Below are 23,149 nucleotides of genomic sequence, written 5' to 3'. Positions count from 1 at the left end.
CAAAATATTCTGGTCTTGGTATGGTTTGATCTTAGGACCTAAGGGTTCTATGTATGCTCACTCATTTTTTTGAGTGAATGAATCTCTTCAGTCCCACATTGGATATACTAGAGAATGCACTCAACTATATAACCACATTCCTATGGACATAATGACAAATGCTGGTGGAGCAGGTGGGACAACCCATAAATGTGCGAGTCCTATGTCTACTCCTCGGATTGGATTTATTTTTGCGAGTTTTTTTTTTTACCACTTCCAATTCATGTTGTTAAGTTCAAGAGTGGGTAATCACTTACATTATGGTATGTCAAGTCATATCCTAGACACATATTCGCACGTTGGGGTTTAGTATTGTTCATTTTGAGTATACCCGTGTGTCAAAGACAGTTTGTTGAACCTGTGATTCTACCCTCGACAAGTTGTTCATGATAGAGTTGTTCGATTCAGTTATTATTTGATATTTTTACCACTTCCAATCCATGTTGTTAAGTTCAAGAGTAGGTAATCACTTACATTATGGTATGTCAAGTTATATCGGGCAGTCATATCCTAGACACATATTCGCACGTTGGGGTTTTGTATTGTTCATTTTGAGTATACCCGTGTGTCAAAGACAATTTGTTGAACCTGTGATTCTACCCTCGTCAAGTTGTTCATGATAGAGTTGTTCGATTCAGTTATTTTATTTTTTTTTTACCACTTCCAATCCATGTTGTTAAGTTCAAGAGTGGATAATCACTTACATTATGGTATGTCAAGTTATATCGGGCAGTCATATCCTAGACACATATTCGCACGTTGGGGTTTAGTATTATTCATTTTGAGTATACCCGTGTGTCAAAGACAATTTTTTGAACCTGTGATTCTACCCTCGACAAGTTATTCATGATAGAGTTGTTCGATTCAGTTATTATTTGATACATCTAACGTGATGTTCATCGTTGCAAGATTCCAACACTTACAAAAGACAAGGAAAAAGCACAAACTGTTGATTAATACACAGGATGTTGTGTTCATCAGCTGGATCAACTTATAAGCTACGGGGATAATTTATTATTATGATCATGTCATTGTCAAAATATGGCCACACATACATAGCTGGTGGACAAGAATTGATGGTTACCATTATTTGTGAATTGCAGTCACGAGGGAATTGATGATAATTTCTTTTATGACCAACTCCTTATATAATTATATTAACTTTATATCTCGACCGTCTATCAAAAAGAAGGTAATAGTAAGAAACTAATTCCTTACGTAAATCATGGATTAGATATGACAATATCTTATTACAACCCTGATTTTCACATGGGCCCAATAAAAATAATTAGTACTATAAAAAAAGTGAAAACTACAGCCAAACCCATTTTACAGATTTCTTCTACTGTGAAACTCACTCTCAGAAATGTTCAGGTGCGCACCCAGTTGTTCGATTCAGTTATTATTTGATACATCTAACGTGATGTTCATCGTTGCAAGATTCCAACACTTACAAAAGATAAGGAAAAAGCACAAACTGTTGATTAATACACAGGATGTTGTGTTCATCAGCTGGATCAACTTATAAGCTACGGGGATAATTTATTATTATGATCATGTCATTGTCAAAATATGGCCACACATACATAGCTGGTGGACAAGAATTGATGGTTACCATTATTTGTGAATTGCAGTCACGAGCGAATTGATGATAATTTCTTTTATGACCAACTCCTTATATAATTATATTAACTTTATATCTCGACCGTCTATCAAAAAGAAGGTAATAGTAAGAAACTAATTCCTTACGTAAATCATGGATTAGATATGACAATATCTTATTACAACCCTGATTTTCACATGGGCCCAATAAAAATAATTAGTACTATAAAAAAAGTGAAAACTACAGCCAAACCCATTTTACAGATTTCTTCCACTGAGAAACTCACGTTCAGAAATGTTCAGGTGCGCACCCATTTTTTGGTGTAAAATTTCTCCCACACCTAGAATTTCTAAAATTGTTTCTTATGGAGTTAGCATTTTGATTTTTCTTCCACCGGAACTTTCTTTGGATGGGTTTTTGAGTTCCTTATCATTCTTGTGGAGTCACCGGAGGGGTTCTATCTTAGAGTTTTGAAATGCCGGGTTTCAGCCAAATTTCTATAGTTTCAAAATGGGAGACCTTTCAATATCTTTGATGCATAAAGTTCTGTAATGAGAGGAGAGTTTATAATAAGCCCAGGAAGTGTTCGATGAAATTGCTAACAGAGATTTGGACTTTAGTTTCCTGATGCGTTTACTGTTTTGAGGTTGTGCAAGCATAATCCAAGGAGGGACGACTCAAATGTTAGAGCCTAGAGAAATTGTGTCTTAGAGTTTGGTTCCAAATTATGTTACATAAGTTAAACTGTAATGGCTGACGGGCACCGTAAAGAAAGATAATATTGAGGTAGCAATTGAAATGTACTTGGCTAGAATTTAAGACCGGTCATTACCCTTCATCTTCCATGTTTTTAATGCAGTCTACATGGTGTTTTTCATAACGGTTGCATAACACGTTATGCAGCTACTTTTTTCTTAGTATTGAAACCAACAAAAAATAAGGTTGCATAATTTGTCATGCACCTACAATAATATCTACATAACATGTTATGCAGTCGTTAAAATGGATGCATAACATGTTATGCATCTGAAAATATGACTACATAATGCATTATGCATCGAGAAAATTGTTGCACAATCTTTTATGCATCGAGAAAATAGATGCATAACATGATATGCAAATGCATAATTTGTTATGCAGTCGAGAAAATGGTTGCATAATTCGTTATGCGTCTGCAGAATGTGTTATGCATCTTTTTTGGTGGTTGCATAATGGTTATGTAGTCAGTTTTCGAAATTTTACCTAAAATGATGATCACTTCCGATTTTTTCGTGAAAAATAAAAATTTGATATTGTTATTTGTACTTGTTGCGTACCTCTCTTAAGAAGATTTCCAACGATATAAAATTTGTAAAATTCCAAGGCGCGGATTTTTAAATATGTTATATCCAAGTTGCGTTGCCAATTATACCCTGATGCATAACCAGTCATGCGGATTCATAATCCGTCATGTAGACATTTTTAATAATTTCATATAATTATGGGTGTCACGGAAATAATTATGGATGTCACGGTACCTAAAATTAATTATGGGCTGACAATGAAAATATCTTTTTTTTTTGGCCTACCCCTAATTTTCCCATAAAAAAATTGCCTTACATTCGGGGCAACAAATTTTCAATCCCAGATCTGAATAATTAGTACTTAGCAACCTCACTATATATGTCTGAGTTAAAGAATTGGTTAGTGGAGGAGAAAATAGTTAGTACTAAGTAGAGTACTGCGACTCTGAATATAAGAATTGTCCAAGGCTAATGGAACAGAATCCCAAATTAGCAATGGAATAATGGACTATTTCTCAACCTATATAGACAGATGAATTCCATCCCTTGGAAGAACTTTTATATCCAAAGTTTGAACGAAAATGTGTAAATAGAATAATAATTGATGTCAAGATACTGATAATGATCCAAATGGAGACAATACATAATTACATACGCAAGGTAAGGTAAGACATAACATGCACAAGCGTTTCATTGGTATGAATTCCCATGCTTGTATGTTTCTGTGCTTTCTTGCATTAATTTTGTTGTTTCGAAAATAAAAATAAAAAAAAATACTAGAGTTTCATAGGAGAACCGGAGAATATATTTTCGCTTCTTTATAGCTTTCTCATAAAACACTCACCGTCCTTTACCAATGAGCCATAACCAATCAAGTGCTGCTCCCGTAAATATACCCATGGCAAGGAATAGTGAAAGAAAATTCCCAAGGGCATTTTGCTCCGGTCCCTGCAAAAACCAATTCAGATTCGTTCTTATCTGTAAATAATTAGCAAAAAGGAAATTACCACGGTGTATGGGAGGGGAGCTAGGCACGGGCTAGTGAAGGATAGTTGCCTCCACTTGTCAACGGCTACTAAAAGCTAATTTAAGCATATTTGCATGAAACCCCAACGTGTTCCATTATCCCTTGTATAATGGAACTTTTTCCCCCTCCTAGTTCTGGTGGCTCACTGTATTGCACAATTAAGCAAAAGGAACTCACCTTGTAGCCTTTGGGCGCCACAGTTAGAACACAAACAGTTAGATACCCATTAGTTAATCCTAAAAAGGAAGTCAACATGATTATCCAGCCTTGGTCACCAAATTTCACCGTGAAGTAAAAACATGGAATAAGTAAGAAACGAGAAAGAGCTGCAATAAGGAGACCCTTCCGTGATTTTAACTTCAAACACTCGATCATAGGAATGCAAGTACCGATTAGATCACATACGTTACACATCGCAACCAAAACGAGTGCGTACCTAAGAGAAATCCAAGATGTAGAGAAGAGATTCATGAAAATGCTGAACAAAGTAAAGTTAGCGCCATCACAATTTCGAAGTATCTTTATAGGTGAGAACTTACCAAGTACCTAGGATGTGTTTTCCGGTATCTTCGAATAGAAAACCAGGAAAAAATGGAGAACGACAATACATATACAAGGAACACTGTGATAGCAAAGTCCATATTTTGAACATACAACTCTTTGTTGCTTTGGCGGTTCATATACTTTGGATCCTCTTGTGCATCCTGCAGACGGTCCAAAACATCGTTAAAAATGAAACTTAAGTTCTTAAACTAACATGAGAAAGTAGGAGGTGGAGAGGAAATACTTGGTTGTCTGTAAGTGTTTGTATTCCACCCGCAGCAAGATCTGCAGTAACAGTTTTAGATCCTTCTGAGGCTGCTTTTGCGCGGTAGTACTTAACAATAGGCAATTTTGGGAAGGTATACGCATAGAGGAGTAAACATAGTAGTTCAAACAATACAGAGATTGCGAAGAACATCACTGCATAATGTTTAAATTGGTGCACATGATAAGTATTAGGAGTATTATTAAGAAAATAACCTATCTATCCATTTGTATTAATAAAGAAATGTTGGTAAAACATTGAAGTGTACGCACTAGCCCCTTTACGAAGACCGTCTTCTGAGTTTTAGAAAGCTAGTTTTGTTATCAACCTCAAGGCAGAAGTTAGAGCACCAGAGAAAGATAAACCAGCCAAGAACGACTGCAAATAACCAAAAAACAGAACATCATTTAGACAAATTACAAAAGTTGTAGCTTATACCTACAATGTGTACGTTCGAAAATATAAACCCTCACTTGCATAAACTCAGGGAACATCAAGGAAAGATCTCCCATCATTCCACCTTGAACATGGGCATCAGCAACTCCATAAGCACAGCTAATTAAACATACACCAATATATGTTCCAATACCCCTTTCCCTGACGTAGCTATGTCCAACTATATACCGAGAAATGTATTAATCAGGATGAAAAAATCGAATATAATACTTTAACCCCGACATTTTGAATTTAGCGTAGAAAGGGTGCGTAGTTACTTACAACTAAAATCATTAAGGAGTCTATGAAGAAAATGAAATAACCAAGTAAATTCCTTCTTCTTGTGTTTATCATCGCCTCGTAATAGGTTAAAATTGCAAAAGCTCCAAGTGCAAATGGTTAATAAACTATTATAAGAACCCTCGCTGGATGGTATTTCTATGCCACAAAAGAAACCGCCAAGTAGACAGAAAATTTATCATCAACTAATTTAAAAGTAAATATATATACACGAGGCAGATATGAGTATATATATGAGCACGAAGAAAGCGAAATCTAGTATGGGCAACTGAAGACTGTCCCATTTAGTGAAGAAGCCATTGCTGGACTAGTATTCCCAGTTTTTGGAAAGCAAAAAAAAATTGCAGCTATATTTTGACTAAAAGATTTATTGTCCTCCATGAGTTTTCATTGAATTGTAGTTTTAACCAAAGAGTTACTATTCCCTTCGTTCCAATTTAAATGATGTTGTAGAGTTTTTCACGCAGATTAAGAAACATCAAAGAGAATAATTTTTTTCCAAATCTACCCATATTAATATCTTCCTAAAAATTTAAACTTCCTAGTTTTTTGTTTATGGATTCTAATATAAATTATGAATCCCCAAATAATTCCAGTTGGGATGACCAAATATCCTAAGATTATAGAGAATAAATTTAAAATCTTAAATTAGATTAATTATCTCTCACTGATAACAAAGACAATTAATGCAATGTTGTGGTCCCAAAGCAGGGGTAAATCAGTGAGAATTTAGATAAAATAGCTAAACTCTCATCTATTTTGGAACATACAAAAAACCCTAAAACATCATCTAAAGTGAAACTGAGGGAGTAAATCTTATGTGATTACCATAATATCTCCTTAACTAGATGCTTAAATTATAGTAATAAATTGACTTAAACTAAATTAGTTAGTTTAAGGTTTTTCCAAATGTGAGACTATTTTTTGTTCTTTAGCAACCAATTTGGTTTGTATTTAACCGAAATAAGAGCCAATTATTGGCATGAGAAATTAAAAACAAATAAAATATAAGAGAGATAGTGTTTCTTTGGATTGGAGAATGTATTTGTAGAGAGAAGTTTAAAAATCCATGAATATTTGCATTCTCCAATACAAAAAAACACTATCTCTCTTATATTTTACTCCCTCCGTTCTTTTTTAATAGGCCAGTTTCTATAAATAAAAGTTTCAAAAAATAGGCCAGTTTCCTAATTGGGAAAGTCAAATGTTATTTTAATTTTTTGGGACCACTTTTCTCTTAACTTTTTTTGATGACAAGTGTCATGTGGACCACTTCACTTTACTTCTTTTGCTAACAAGTGTCATGGGGACCATTTCACTTCACTTCTTTTATTGACAAGTGTCATGAGGACCACTTTCAATGATTAGTTCTCTTAATTTCCTTAAATTTCGCTAAAAACAAAACTGGCCTATTAAAAAAGAACGGAGGGAGTATTTGTTTTTTCAATTTCTCATGTCAATGATTAGCTCTTATCTTGTGCATGGGTGCACAAGATAACAAAACCCCAATTTGTATGACAACTCTTCAGCTGTCATTCAATGTGTTATTTTTCACCTAGTATAATTGTCCCACCACCCAAGATTTTGTGGCTCGTGCGATCTCAGCTGCTAACGCATTCCCAAACCCAATTCATGAGAGTGGCTACACTTTTAGATTCAAATTATCCAATACATCGGGTGATATTCTTTTCAATAAAGCTAAACAATAGCTTATTCGTAACTAATAATTAGGGGATACGTTTTTCTTTCAAAACACTAGATATCTACGAAAAATGAGCACATTGTATAATTCCACCACCTGCAATCTAACCTTAAAAAATAAATAGTCTTGGGACCAGAAAAATAATCGTTTGGCGAGGTTATTTATTTATCGATAATTGAATATTTATTCATTTAGATATTTCTTTTCCATCTTATCAACTGATACCAAATTCAGTTTCTGCTATAGAATTGTGATAGACGCTGAACATTTTTTGATTTATCGATTCTAATAAGAATATACAGTTATGGAATCACCTACTTGTAAAGAAATTATTGAGTACATAATAAACGATGAGAATGATCATGAACCATGTAATAGTAGTGTAATATAAAGTAAGGCTTTCCAATCAACAATCGCCATAAAAAATAATATACTTTTTACACATAGCAAAATATTTTAGAAGTTGTGCATTTGACATGATGCATTTTGGTTTAGGTGGAAGGAAAAAACAATCAATTTTGCATGCATTTTTTTGAAAATAAATGAATTCTTGTATAAACATTTGTTGAATGGATGAAATACTTTGATCTAGTATGTACGTATATTTTTTGTACGAAATTTAATAATTATTCATTTATGTTTCTATATGGCCTTTAAGAATTCGAAAAAAATTAATTCGCTAATGCATTTTGCGAGCTTATTCATTTAGCCCCTTTGCCCAAATCGGGACCGAAAAAAATTATGAACATTTGACGAGGTTATTCGTTTATCGAACATTCATTTATCGAAGTTAGATTGTACTACTTTAAAAATCAACGGTCGAAATTTAATAAATTTTCAACTGTTAAAATTAAGATTGGTAGATGGTGAGATTAGATATTTCGGAATGTACATTTTTTTTTATGGTTATATAAATCTTTGTAACGGGAACATACCCCTAAAATATTAGCTTCAGATACACTGTCATTTAAATTTTAATAAGAAAAGTGTCTCAGAAATATCACTTATTGTTAATTTAAGAGTGCGTGGAGATTCTTAGTCTTTATTCATTGTTTGCAAAAAAAAGTTAGCTTCTCTTACTTTGAATCCTGGTTCGGACTATACAACGTAATAGCTCACTTGCCGTCATGGTATCATTTTCCATTGTAAAACGGTCAAATTGTATCCAGTTGAGGTTTTAGCCTCTTTGGGTTAACTCAGGGACATAATCTAACAGTAAATAAATAAATAAAAACTGAAAACAGAGGAAAGGTATACCGGAAAAATGTCACCGAAGTAATCTTCAGAAGTTAACATACTATTCCATGCGAAAAAAGATCCATTTCCCAGAATCCAACATACTATCATTGCTGTAAACTTTCCCTGATATTAAAAGTGACAGTAAATTACTAGTTAGAAGTTTACAACACTAAATGGTCACTGACACGAAAAAGATGATAGCAAGAGCAACAGACCTCTCCATCTGCACCATGAATTGCCATAACTTCTTCCTTCAACCAAGAACATATGATTTATGCTAGCTGCTAAAAGAGAAATAGACTAGAGAATCGAACAATGAACATACTGCAGTTGTCAGGATATTGAATAGATTATTTAATCTTAATTTACAGAATTAAGAATATACAAGTTGGATGAGAAAAATTAAAATTGTAAATTCTCGTGTGGACGATAAGACTATGAGCATCTCCAACAGCAAGTGGTTGTCTCCCTTTTTTTTTTTTTCCATCCCATCTGTGCAGCAGGCGAGAGGTTGGGGAGTCGACTCTTTTTTTTCTTTTCTTGAACAGGCGTCGCCTCTTTATAAAAAGGTTGAATACTTATTTTTTTCAGAAATGGTAAGTGGAGAGATCTTAATCAAATATCCCTCGTTCAAGCACTAATTAACCGCATTAATCATCGATCAATTAACTTATTGTTGGAATGGTACCACTTAATATGAATCATCAATTCAACTGCTCCGCCACCGTCACCAACCAAATATACTATACGCGCACTAACCAAATCAAGACTCTGTGATGTCTCTCCAGGGCTAAACTCGCTAGAGATAAATACAACTATGCTTAAATATGCGTTTATTTGTATTGTAATTCCCAAGTGGAAATATTAAGATGCTAGTTACGTTACTATGTTGTTGTCGGTGTAATGGTGTCTTATCATATAGGTGGTAGTTGGTAGTGGTACTTTCGAGGTTTATCATATTATGTACACAACAAGTTCTGTAAGTCCGTCCATTTGCACGGGCTTGTTGATTAACTGATCAAAAAAAACAAAAAAGAAGTGTTGAGACTCGTACCATAATTAGACTAATCAAAACTAAACAAACACATATATTCTCGTTATACTCTTACGATTCTCATATGCTTTTTCATCCATGATAGCCACGACTTTGTTGACTTGATGCGTAGTAACATCCTATTAGAGATAACAGAGTTGGATGATTTATTTATTTTTTTGATCGATTTCTTTTTTATTTTTCTGATCCAATAATTTTACCATTGTATTACAGTAGCATCATCGTCCATTGACTTTACCATTATACTACTATGAAATCGGCCGGTTTTAATAGAGTTGGATGATTTTAACATCCTATTAGAAACATGGCCCGTTTTTTGTTCCTACAAAATGCATACAGGTTTAGTTTGTCTGCAAATGATTTTCTGAAACAGTCTCTATCACACAAGACTTGTACAGTTAAACTGCCCGAGAAGAAAAAGAATAAAAAATAACAAAGAAAAGGTGGGAACTCTTGAGGAATCCAAAATCGATTCCTTTCTTTCATAAATGATAAACTCACCATTAAGATGCATAGCACAAAGTATAAGATCTAAGATTAAGATTGATAGTTTTAGATTCAATTTATATTTTCACATGTTTAACATTACTAAATTAACCTTATTATTAACAATAATATTGTTGAATAAATAAAGTTGATAATCGATTGAATAAATGAGTCTTGTTAATAGGAGGGAAGGAATGGATTTGAGGAGGGAAGGAATGGATTTGAGGAGGAAATTAAGATTTGTGGGGAGGGATTGACCATTTGAAAAAGTGTTGAAATGGCCTTAATATCCTCGTCATTCAACCAACTACCCAAACAAGCACCTTAAAATCAACGGAAAATCTCAAAATCACGTCTTCTTCTCCGAACATATCAAAGACAGAACTTAATCTTTTTTTATATGATCAGATCAAAACTAACTTTCAACCTTCAAAATTCAAGTTTCTTATTTTTACAATCACCAAACAAACTACCAAATGAACAGATAGAAACCATCGTTACTGTGCTGGCGAGCGCGAGTTTTCTAATAATTATGATCCACTCAAAGATCCACAGTATCTCCAACAAGCCTTGGTGTCTTAATTATTTATTCTAATCTAATACACAGTCGATCTGTTATGAATCTTTTGATGTCAAATGAAAAATATCTGATACATGTGATCGATTTTCAAAGCTTGCTTGATAATGGATTAGTTGATGGTTGTATTAGGCTGTTTGCTTTATCAATTTTCAAGGGTTTTGTACTCCATAGAAATACAACAATAAGCGGACATATGGGAGTTTTAGGAGGCAGGTTAGTGTTTAACTATTAGGTTAGGAGGTGAGGTTGGTATTCCAAAAAAATTTATTACTTTTCATGTTAGTTTAAATTTGACCGGACATTGACTTGAGTTTGGGCGAAATCTTCCCTTCTCAAATCCATTTTTTCCCTCCTATTAATAGGATTCGAATAAATTAAGTTGATAACCGGTCATTTTATGGGAGTTCAAACTTAAACCCTTCTCTATTTCATCCGAAAGCCCGGTCATTTTATGGACGTTCAAACTTAAACTCTTTTCTATTTCGTCAAAAACCCCTACCAAAGTATCCCAAAAACAAATCCTTACGATCGACTAATTTCAATTAACTTTGGGGATGAGGAAGATCTATTAATTTCAATGAACGTAACTATGAGGATGAGGGATGATGATCTTCATATGAACATTCTTATTAGATTCAGCAATATTGGAACATGGGCATCCAACTCAAAATCAGTTGGCAATAAGCGAAGTGGCTCTAAGGATCAGAACCTTAGATAATCCAGATGGTGTAGGACTAATAATCCCAACAAAAAAAAAATGTATCAGACTTATTGGAATAGTTTCTACTAATCGATACACCTTACCAATTCCCATGATTAGCAAAGTTTCGATGTATTTCAGTAAACTAGGCTTTAGTTACTGAGATTTAGGACAGAGGAACGGATCCCATTTGAGATGTAGCTTACTAGATGATGGCATCTATGGCAACAATGATGGTACACTATTAATAGCCTACTTCTTTTCTACAAAAGGAAATCATTTTCTCCATGGTCACATTTACAGGTGTAAATCGGGTCGTCCCAGCATGAGCACATCTCAGCCCAGCACGGCACCGCACGTTAGCTTATCATATTGTGATGGGCCAGGTTAATAGGACGAATGTCACATCGCATCATGTGACATGGATAAGCACGTGGCACAGCACGGCACAACACGCGAACAAAGCACATCATAACATGGATAAAACAATACACAATATTTTCGAGCACTGCACAACATGTGTGTTGCATATTTAGTTTGCATACTAGTTGGCCTTGGGTGCCACTTAGAAAGTTAGCTGAGTGCCTGAGTGTTTTGCAAATATTCTATTTTGATTCATTTTGATCCGTTGGATCTGCTGCACGTGTCGCGCACTGATTGTGTGATTGTTAGGGTTGAGTTATTGGTCTATTTGTGTCTGAGAAGCATTTGTTTCTCAGGTTATGAACGTTGTAAGGAAAAAACCCAATGGCTGCGCTGTTCTTCAGCTCAGATTATGGCCTGAATCTTTGATTTAGGAGTTCCAATCCTCAGTTTATCTATCAATTTATCATTTCTGTTGTTAATTTGTTGTAAGCATACAACAATTGGCATCAGAGCCGTTCTGCCCGCCCAAAAATCTTCCAAATTTTTTTTATTCACCATGAATTTGAAGGAGGTTGAATCAGAGGTCGAGAAATTTAGAGGATCGCAGGATGTTCTTAATACAAAACTCACAGATCTAGGTGGTTCAGTGGCTGCTTTAACCACCAGATTCGATAACTTTCTACAACTACTGGAAAAATCAAATTTCCTTCAGCACAATCCTGAGAGACCTATTGTTTCTCAGAATGAAACTCATGATGCTCATACGGGAAATCGCTTTAACTATCATCATTCTCGAATACCCAAGTTAGATTTCCCAAGATTCGATGGTGAAAATCCAAAGAGCTGGATACAAAGAGTGAGCGGTATTTCAAGATCAATGATACTGAGGAACATATGAAGGTAAATATTGCTTCGATCTATCTAGAAGGTAAAGCCGAGAAATGGTTTTTAAATTTTCAAGTCAATCGGACTCGTATTACATGGTCCGATTTAGCTATTCATATTTGTGCTCGATTTTAAAACCCCATAGAAGAAAACTTCGTTGGTAGTTTCAATAAGCTTATTCAGAGTTCCACAGTTGATGACTATTATGAAGAATTCGAATCATTAAAGTCCTTGATGTTGAACATGAATCCTTCACTTACTGAAACCTATTTTGTCATGAGTTTTCTTAGTGGTCTTAAAGAGGAAATTGTTAAATCTATATCTATGTTTCATCCCGCGACTTTATCTGACGCTTTATCTTTAGCTAGATTACAAAAGCAGAAGGTTCACCTTGCAGCTACTGCTTCTAAACCATTTACCAGATCATTCAATATATCTTTTCAGACTACTAGACCCTACTCTTCACCAAATTTTACTCCTAAACCAATACTTACATCATCTAAATCTGCACCAATCACACCTAAATCCTTTTCTACTTTTCAATCCAAATCCAATTATGCAAGCCCTACAATCAAAAGACTAACCTCTGAGAAATGCAGAAGAGAAGAGATCAAGGTTTATGCTACAAGTGTGATGTAGTTTATAGGCCATGGCACTTTTGCAAAGGTAAACCGAAAATATTCATGATTCAAATGGACAATTCTGAGTCACAAGATACTGAGGAAAAGGAGGAAGTTTTTGAAGAAGCTGTTGAATCTCCGATTAACTCTGACATTGAGATATCACTCCATGCTCTCACTGGTACTGTTACGGGTGAAACCATTAGAATCCCCGGTGTTCTCAATAAACACAAGGTTTTTGGAAGCACCACTAGCTTCATTGATAGCAGTTTATCTTCTACTCTCAACAGCAATATAACTCCAACTGCTTCAATGTTGGTAACTATTGCAAATGGTGACAAAACTTGTAGTACTGGCATTTTTTTTTAAACTGTAATGGAGTATGCAAGGCCACAAGTTTGTGGAGGATCTTAGAGTCTTACCATTGGGAGGTTGTGATATTGTGTTGGGAGGAGATTGGCTCAAGACATTAGGTGATGTGCTTTTTAACTTCTCTAAACTCAGCATTTCTTTCAAGAATCATAATAAGAAGATCACCTTACATGGCTCAACACCCAAAAATTATTTATTGATAATGAATGGGGAAGTTGTCAAGAAATTTTTCTCCAAAACTTCACATGGCATTTTGGGCCATTTATTTTCTACATCTTTCAAGAACCTAATCAATTGCCTCCCAAAAGATCATTAGACCACTCAATTCCTCTCCATCCTAATGTTGCCCCTCTATATCAGAGAGCCTATAAATTTCCTTACATCTAAAAAAGGGGTAGTTGAAAAACTTGTACAAGACATGCTCAACACTGGCATTATCCAACCTAGTCATAGTCCATTTGCTTCCCCAATCTTGCTTGTTAAGAAGAAGGATAATTCTTGGAGATTTTGTGTGGATTACAGGAAGCTCAACCACATTACCATTAAAGATAAATTTCCTATTCCTATAATTGATGAGCATCTAGATGAACTAAAGGGTGTTATATTCCTCACTAAGATAGATTTGAGGGTTGGGTACCATCAGATTAGAGTGATTGATGATGATATTTTCAAGACTTGTTTCAGGACACATCATGGGCACTATGAGTTTAAGGTCATGCCATTTGGCTTGAAAAATGCACCTGCAACTTTCCAAGCTCTAATGAATGATATTTTCAAACCAGTTTTGCGAAAATTTGTCTTGGTCTTCTTTGATGACATCTTGATTTACAGTCCAAGCTTAGAAGCACATATGGAGCACCTACACTATGTTTTTTCCTTACTCAGACAACATCATCTTTTTGCTAACTCCTCCAAGTGTTACTTTGATCAATCTTCCTTGGAATACTTGGGCCATATAGTTACAGCTGAGGGTGTGTCTGCTGATCATAAGATATCTTGTATGCAACAATTGCCACTTACCACTACTATTAAAGAACTCAGAGGGTTTCTTGGCCTCACTGGCTATTATAGAAAATTTGTTAAAGGATATGGAGCTATTGCAAAGCCACTTACTGAGATGTTAAAGAAGAATTCCTTCTTTTGGAGTCCAGCAGCAACACTTGCATTCAATAAGCTCAAAGAGTCCATGACAACTACTCCCATTCTAGCCTTGCCAGATTTCACAAAGCCATTTGTGGTGGAGAGTGATGCCAGTGATTCATGTGTGAGAGCTATTCTCTTACAAGAAAACAAACCCATTGCTTACTTCAGCAAACCTTTGGGCCCTAGAGCCCAAGCTTTATCTACTTATGAGAAGGAATTTCTGGCTATTGTTTTGGAAGTCCAAATATGGAGGCAATATTAGCAAGATAATAAATTCATCATCAAAACTGACCATCAAAGCATTAATACTTTCTGGATCAGAAGATTACTACTGCCTTCCAACAAAAATGGCTTATTAAGTTGCTGGGATTTACTTATGAAATCCAATACAAGAAAGGTACTGACAATGTGGTAGCTGATGCTTTATCTAGAAGACCTACTCCTTCAGTGGATTGTAATTCAATTTCAGTCTCTACTCCAACTTAGATGCAGGATATACTTCTCAGTTACTCTCAAGATCCCAAGGCAGACCAGCTAATGTCCAAGTTATTACTTCAGGCTGAATCTGTACCCCATTTCACCTTCCATGAAGGTATCTTAAGATACAAAAATATGATCTACATTGGCATTGGAGGTAATATCAGACACCTTCTTTTGAATTCCTTGCATGCTTTTGTTGTTGGGGGCCATTCAGGTATGAAGGCCACATATGTTAGAGCTAGGAAACACTTTTAGTGGAAAGGAATGAAGAAAGATATTTTGCTCTTTGTCTCTCAATGTGATGTTTGTCAAAGATGCAAAGGTGATTCTACCACTCATGTTGGGCTTTTACAACCTCTGTCAATTCTGAATTACCCTTGGAAACACATTATTATGGATTTTATTGAGGGATTGCCAATTAGTGAAAGGAAAAGTGTTATTTTGGTCATTGTTGATAGACTTACTAAGTATGCCCACTTCATTGCTATAAAACACCCTTACAAAGCTGCATCTGTGGCCAAAGCTTTTCTCAGTCAAGTATTCAAGCTCCATGGGTTACCTTTTTCCATTGTATCTGATAGGGATAAGGTCTTCACCAACAACTTTTGGCAAGATTTGTTCACAGCTTTTGGCACAAGTTTGAACCTCAGTACTTCCTACCATCCACAGAGTGGTGGCCAAACAGAGAGGGTTAATGCTTGCCTAGAAAATTATCTGAGATGCATTACTGGACACAAACCAGGTAAATGGGTTCAATGGATTTCTCTTGCTGAGTGGTGGTACAACACCAGCTTCCACACGGGCTTAAAAATTTCTCCTTTTCAAGCCCTTTATGGATACTTACCACCCTATATGGCCATTCTCTCTTCTGCCACCACTTCTGCTGCTGCTGTTGAAACATACTTACAAGAAAGATCTCAGATGCTAGACTTACTTAAAGAAGCACTTTGTTAGAGCATAGCTCGGTAAACCTCACATGCGTTGCTATCTCAAGCATGTTTGTCAATGTTAGTGATCAAAACTATAAGTCTTGATTTCTAGCCTACATAGCTAAGTCTCAGACTAGGATAGAAAAGTGTAGTTGAGCTCAAGGACTTCATGGCGATTCATCATACAACGACGAAGATCTATACAAGGAACCGTGGAACTTCATCAACAAAAAGGTATGTGGAGACTTGAACTTATCTATCACTCAAAATTCTATCTCTTCTATCTCCTACTTCTTATGAGACAAAAGTCGTATGATATATAGACTAGATCATACACATTTGATATTTCGAGCCGAGTATATCTCGCCTATCTGTATCTCGAAATCATGTGTTGGTAAAGCGTTTCTCTTTGATCAAGTTTATCTTCATCTAGTGACGAAAGTCATGAAAAGTTTCAATCACTTTGAGAATTGCTCTGACGTGAATCGGTCTGTGAATAACGGCTACATAGCGTCCTCTGAGAATGTCTCAATGATTGAAATAAGAGTTTAGATTACATAACCATGTATTTATTGAACCGAAGTTTTCGAACTTTGTTGATCAAGAGAAATCAGGAGGATTGTGGAATTGGCTTGCCAATTCCGCGAACCCAGTCCGCAGACTCAGTCCGCGAACTGACGGAAGTTCTCGACCGAGAATTTCTGTTGAATTTTCCAAAACTCGTTTGTGTGCTCAGTCCGCGAACCCAGTCCGGGAACTGGTGGAAGTTATCTTTCCGAGAATTTATGCTGAGTTTGGAAAACTCAACCGATTAACTTAAGTCCGCGAACTTGTTTTTGAACTTAAGAGGTTATGATCTAAAAATGTGCTCTGTACATGAAACTTAAATTACTAAAGAATGCTTTATGCAAACCGTGGCTATAAAGTTCATGAGCCGATTCAATCGAATCGAATTATCTTTGTTTCAATTGTGTCTTGTGTAGTTACATAAGATCTCATAGCAATTGAACAACTCTTTAACTAGTTCATTTGAGTCAATTGAACTAGTTATGGTGAAGAAGAACAAGGTTAATATGAAATGCTCATATGGTTGACCTTTTTGGGTTACTATGTTGAACCAACATACACGTACACGTTTGGGCATGGTTTTCACGAACCCAGTAAACGTTTACCAAAATGTGTGTGACAAGCTAGGTTTTTCGATCTAACGGTTGAGAAATATTAGCTTGAATCTAAATCAGGTTTTCATCTAACGGTGAATATGGATTGCTTTGTAACTAAGGGAAAACCCTGATTTGAAGACTATATAAAGGAGACATCTAGCATTGTGCAAAACTAATTCCCACATGTCTATGTGCTACTAGTGCGCCCACTAGAGTCGATCTCCATTAACCTTTGATTTTCTTCTCTAAAATCAGGTTAACGACTTAAAGACTTCATTGGGATTCTGAAGCCAGACCTATACTACTTTTATTGTAGTTGTGTGATCCGATATTGCATCTTCTATCGTTCGAGTACAATCGATTGATTGACTTGAGATCGTGAGAGTTCTCCGATAGGCAAGATAAAGAAGTCACAAACATCTTCGTCTCACTGTTTGTGATTCCTCGAAAATCCGCTTGTGTAGTCGGGAAGGATTGTAGAGAGGTGATTGATTAATCTAGGTTGTTCTTCGGGAATATAAGACCGGATTATCAATTGGTTCATGTTCACCTTGATTTATCAAAAGACGGAACAAAACTAGGGTTTATCTGTGGGAGACAGATTTATCCTTTGATAGACTTTTCTGTGTGAGACAGATTTGTTTATTATCAAGTCTGCGATTTTGGGTTGCAGCAACTCTTGGTTGTGGGTGAGATCAGCTAAGGGAATCAAGTGCGCAGTATCCTGCTGGGATCAGAGGCGTAGGAGTACAACTGTACCTTGGATCGGTGGGAGACTGATTGGGGGTTCAACTATAGTCCAGTCTGAAGTTATCTTGGAGTATGCTAGTGTCTGTAGGGGCTTAATACAGTGTGTATTCAATCTGGACTAGGTCTCGGGGTTTTTCTGCATTTGTGGTTTCCTCGTTAACAAAATTTCTGGTGTCTGTGTTATTTCTTTTCCGCATTATATTTTATATAATTGAAATAATACAGGTTGTGCGTTAAGATCATCAACTTATCGAATCCAACTTTTGGTTGTTGATTGTAGTTGATTGATCCTTGGATATTGGTCGTTGGTACCGTCCAAGTTATCTCTCTTTGATAAAGACTCACAAATTTCTATTTGCTTGAGTAAAGATCAAATCGAGAGATTGAGATATAAACTCTTTGATATGTCTTTTTATTGATTGAGTCTGACTGTCTAGTTGATTCTCATAAAAAGTATATTGGAGTTTGTCCATACAGATTGCTAAGCGAAATATTGGGTGGTGTTTTTAGACCCCCGCTTTTTGAATTGATATCAGAGCAGGCAAAAACGTTTAAGACCTCATCAGTCTGTGTTTGTAGCGATCTGACTCTATGGACAGAGGTGCTATCTCTATTAACGTACCACCAGTCTTCGATGGCTCCAATTACTTATGGTGGAAAATTGCTATGCGAGCTTTTCTTCATTCGCGTGATTTTCAATCATGGGTATATGTGGTGAATGGTTATGATGCGCCCGTTGTTGCAGCTGGAGACGGAACTGTTCCCAAGAATATTGGTGAATATAATGCTGCCGAGATTCTTGCTGCGAAGCAGAATTCTGAAGGGTTAAATGCTGTCATACATGACATTGCCCCAAGTTTTCAACACCATGTGTCTAATTGCACTAGGTCTAAAGATGCTTGGGATATCTTAGAAACCGTATTTGAAGGAAACTCCAGTGAAAAGGAAGCTAGGCTTCAAAACCTTAATTCCGATTGGGAGAACCTTCGTATGGCATATGAAGAAATATTTGATGAGTTTAATCACAAAGTGTCTGAAATTGTTAATGCATCTTTTGCTTTGGGTAAGACTATTCCTGAAAAGGACATTGTGATGAAAATTCTCAGATCGCCTCCATCTAGATACAAGTCTAAGAATCATGCCATCATTGAAGGGAATAACCTCAATAATCTTTCCAGAAACACCTTGGTTGGGAAGCTAAAGATCTTTGATCATGAGCATACATCCAAAGTCGGTAAGGATGTTGCCTTTTTTAAGCACATGAGAGCACTAAAATACTTGCCAAAGTTAAAAGTGTTCATGTCTCTGAGGATGATCAGTCTGAGAATGATTTTTCAGATGAAGACCTTGACAAGTAGGTCTCCTTGATCACAAGATAGTTTAGGGATATTCTGTTGAAGATAAGTAAACGATTTTCAAGAGACAAACCTAGGTCATCAGACAAACCTCACGGTTGCATACCTCCTAACAACAGGGATACTGACGAGGCTGATGACGAGGACATGCCTCAGTGCTTTAAGTGTAAGGATTTTGGCCATTTTGCTAACGAATGCCCAAATCGTAGAAAATACACTGGGAACAAAGGTCTAGCTGTAACACTTGATGAAATGTCTGAAACCTATGATTCCCATGAAGATTGGAAATCAAGTGTAGGGATCCTTGGTGAAAACATCGATTTTGATACTTGTAGCAATATATATATCAACCTCAATGGGTTCGGAGAAGAAGGAAACCCAATCAAGATGGAAGATTCTCTAACTGAGAACCCTGTCAGTAATGTTTCAGGATCTACTGTATGTCTAGCTGCTTGCACATCTCATAGCATGAATACTATCCAAGTTTGACGTGCTCGTTTTGTTCAATGAAGGGACACGAACTATCAAGGTGTTACAAGTACAAGCACCCAATAAGGCACGCCAGCAAACTTCAACGAAGAGCAGATCGATTAGCGATGAAGCTGAAACTTGCTCAGAAGACCGCCGAGGTATGTAGGATCTTATCTTCGTCTAAGAAGTTGGTTTCCAGGGATAGAGTAAGACCATTTGAAAAGAAAGTATGGTCGGATCGTTTTGATAGACAGAAGTTTGAAGATTCCTCCCTTGAGGAAAAAGATGGACAAATCGTCGTTCATTGCAACACAACTTGATTGTATTGTTGGGAAAATCTTGTCTCATGTGCCTGATCGAAAAGAGACAAGATTGAGTGATGATTCAGGATTCAGTAAAGTTTTTACTTCTTTTCTTAGATTTGTTATTTTCTGTTTATCAAATAAAATAAAGGGTTATTATCAACAATTCTACTCTTTATAGGGTTTTAGAGTTGGGCGTATACGAACCTGTCAATAGGTTTCGAACCCTACATTCCTTTTTCCTTTTTGACATCCTATATAAGATTGTTTGTTGAGTTAAGTGATTCAATCACACAAATCCAGTTGTTTATAACTTTTCTCAAAGCAACATGTCAGATGGAAAGGATGTCAACATGATTGTTAAATCTTCAATCAAGGAAAAAGAAAAATCTCCTGTTTCTAAGTCCCTGAAAAGAAAAGGAAGGAATACAAGAAATCCCAGGGTTGTGCCTTCTAACTCTCAGAAGTTTTCCGATGTTCTTGATGAGTTGAAGGAAGTAAGAAAGGAGATTCGTGAAATAAAGGCTTTTGTGTCAAAGTCCTTAGAAATTCAGAGAACCCTGGTACGACATAATCAGCCAAGACATTTCGTTGATATAAACTCCTATCTTCGTGAACCGTATGTTCCAATGGCTGTTGACAACAATGATAGACACATTTTTGTGTCTAATTTGATCTCAATACTATATATTGTTGGCACTCGATTTTGTACTAATTTTGTTATTTTATGTATTTGTAGGTATTTTTTGGAAATAAATATTTTTGGAAAATTCGGCTCGAAAAGTTGATTTTGGCACCCGGAGGACACGTGTTATTCAGACTCCCAAGTTTGGATAAGGGGTAACCTAATTACTAAGGGGAAACCCAAGTTCACCCAAGGCATCTGCTATTCGCACCCCAGTCCAGGATAGGGGGACACCCCTCTTCTTCATTTGAATATCGATTTTGGCGGGAAAAGCTTCCTTTCAACTGGCAGAATTTTCGATCCAATTTTGAAGGTGTTTTAGGGTGATTAAATGGCTGAAACTTGGTGAGATTATTCCTAGGATATATATAAACCTATTTAAGCGTTCTGGTCGATCGGATTTGGCTAGAATCGGCTAAACAAGTCATCATCAGAGAACAGGGCAGTCACGGGTTTGAGAGGATTTTTGAGGGATTCAGACGTGTTATGATGATGCATGGAGGACTTTAGCACACTTTTGGACCGTTTAGAAGACAATTAAGGTGATTTTTCAGCTGCAGCCGCGTGATCAAACAAAACAGGGAAGAAAATATTTTTAGAATATTTTTCTTTAAACCGAATAATGAAGGATTATATGGAGTTATTGCGAGGGATTAAATGCTGTTGTTGGGTATAAATTAACTCCTTGGGTCGAGTAGAAGGGCGGTCGAGAGTTTGGGGTCGAGAGGAGAGCTCAGGAGGCGTGAATCAAGAGTTTTCAGAACTCTGTTGCTGCTGCTCCTGCTGCTCGTGAAGAACAGGGAAACGGCGACGGTTTATTCATCCGTCGTAACAGTTTCTTCAACTGGATTGCAACATTTATCTTCATTGTAACAGTTCCTTCATCCTCGTTTGCAACATTTATCTTTAGATTTGTAACGATTATCTTCAGCATAACAGTTGAGACTTGAAACAGTCGGTCTGTAACGCAAATGCGCTGTTGCATATTTCCTGTTTCATTGTTTTCTCTTCTTGTAAATACCAATTGAGCTTAATAAAATATTTTGAGAGGTATTTCACCATGATGAGCTAAACCCCAACACTGGGGCGATGGAGGAAGCCTTAATTCATCTCTGTGGTAATTTTATTTAATTCTATATTTACTTTTTGCACTAATTTTAATTGAATTAAGATTTTAATTAATTATTTGTGATTTCTTTTGATGGTTTATTCTTAGTCCTAGGGATTTTTGATATGCCATGCTTAAGAAATACAAGTAATATTTTATAAAATCTACTTTGGCAAAGAATAGAGTTAATATTCATTTTGTTTTGAATTATAATTGCCTAGAATTAATTTCTGAACCATTTAAGAAATGAATTTGGCCGAATCCTAAGCCCCAGTAACTCTCACCATTGTTAATATTTTATTGTATATATTTATTTATTTTTTATTAAGTCTAAAAAAATTATCCTTCACAAATCCGAGAGTTTGAACCTCATTACTACAACACAGAAAAATTAAATCATTTTGGCGCCGCCGACGCGGAATTGTGTTTAGGTAGAATTTTTTTATTTTTTAGATTTATTTTTCTTTGTTCTTTTTTACGTTCTTTGGGTATTTGTCTATGTGATACAGGTTTTGAGGCTTGGATCGAAAAGAAAAAGAAGAAGAAGAAGTTGTCAAAGATTTTTGGCGATTCATAAAGACTAGGAGCAAAGCTTAAAGCAAAAAGAACGGAACGAAGACGAAGGACTTTTTTTTTTTATTATTTTTTAGATATTTTTTTTTTAGAAACTGTAATTAAAGTTTTTATTTTTGTAATCTTTTATTTTTGGACATTTTTTTTTCCGGACATTGAACATTGGACATTTTTTAACCCTACGGAAGGGTATTATTATTAAAAAAAAAATTATTATATAAACTGTGTGCAGGGAAGGACGACGATTACTATATCGTCTCGGCCCCTCGGGTTCGCACACGGCATAGAGGAGTCGTGGCCCGAGTCGACGACAACATTCATCATCCGCTGGCTGTACGGGAGTAAGTCCATCGAAACACTCGCGAATCTCCTGTAAGCGAGTTACTGTATTCCTTAAGGTGATTCATTGATTGAGGACGAATTTGGACTGTTTTTAAATTCCTAGTAAAGGGCAAGGCCTGGCCAATACAAGATAAGGGTTCGGATTTCATCACCGCTCCCTTCTTGCCCGCCTTAGGAAAACGAAACCTAACGCGAACCCAAGCTTAAAATTTGGAATAGAACGAGACCGATAGGGTAACGAGCTTAATAGGAAACTCGTTCGAAAAATATTGGTTGCTCTTTAAGCACACTCCAAAGTTCATGATGGTTTCTGTGAGTTGAATGCGTGACTGCGCCGCCTTGTGATAGC

At 36.1% G+C, this 23,149-nt stretch overlaps 1 pseudogene; it reads right to left on the bottom strand.

Moving 5' to 3' along the window:
- Window positions 1-3,602: 3,602 nt before the first annotated feature.
- On the bottom strand, window positions 3,603-9,128 carry LOC113335505 (annotated as a pseudogene).
- Between the last annotated feature and the right edge of the window lie 14,021 nt (window positions 9,129-23,149).

This window comes from Papaver somniferum, unplaced genomic scaffold (assembly GCF_003573695.1).
Source record: "Papaver somniferum cultivar HN1 unplaced genomic scaffold, ASM357369v1 unplaced-scaffold_15, whole genome shotgun sequence".
Lineage (NCBI taxonomy): Eukaryota > Viridiplantae > Streptophyta > Magnoliopsida > Ranunculales > Papaveraceae > Papaver > Papaver somniferum.
This window is presented reverse-complemented; position numbering and strand designations above follow the sequence as displayed.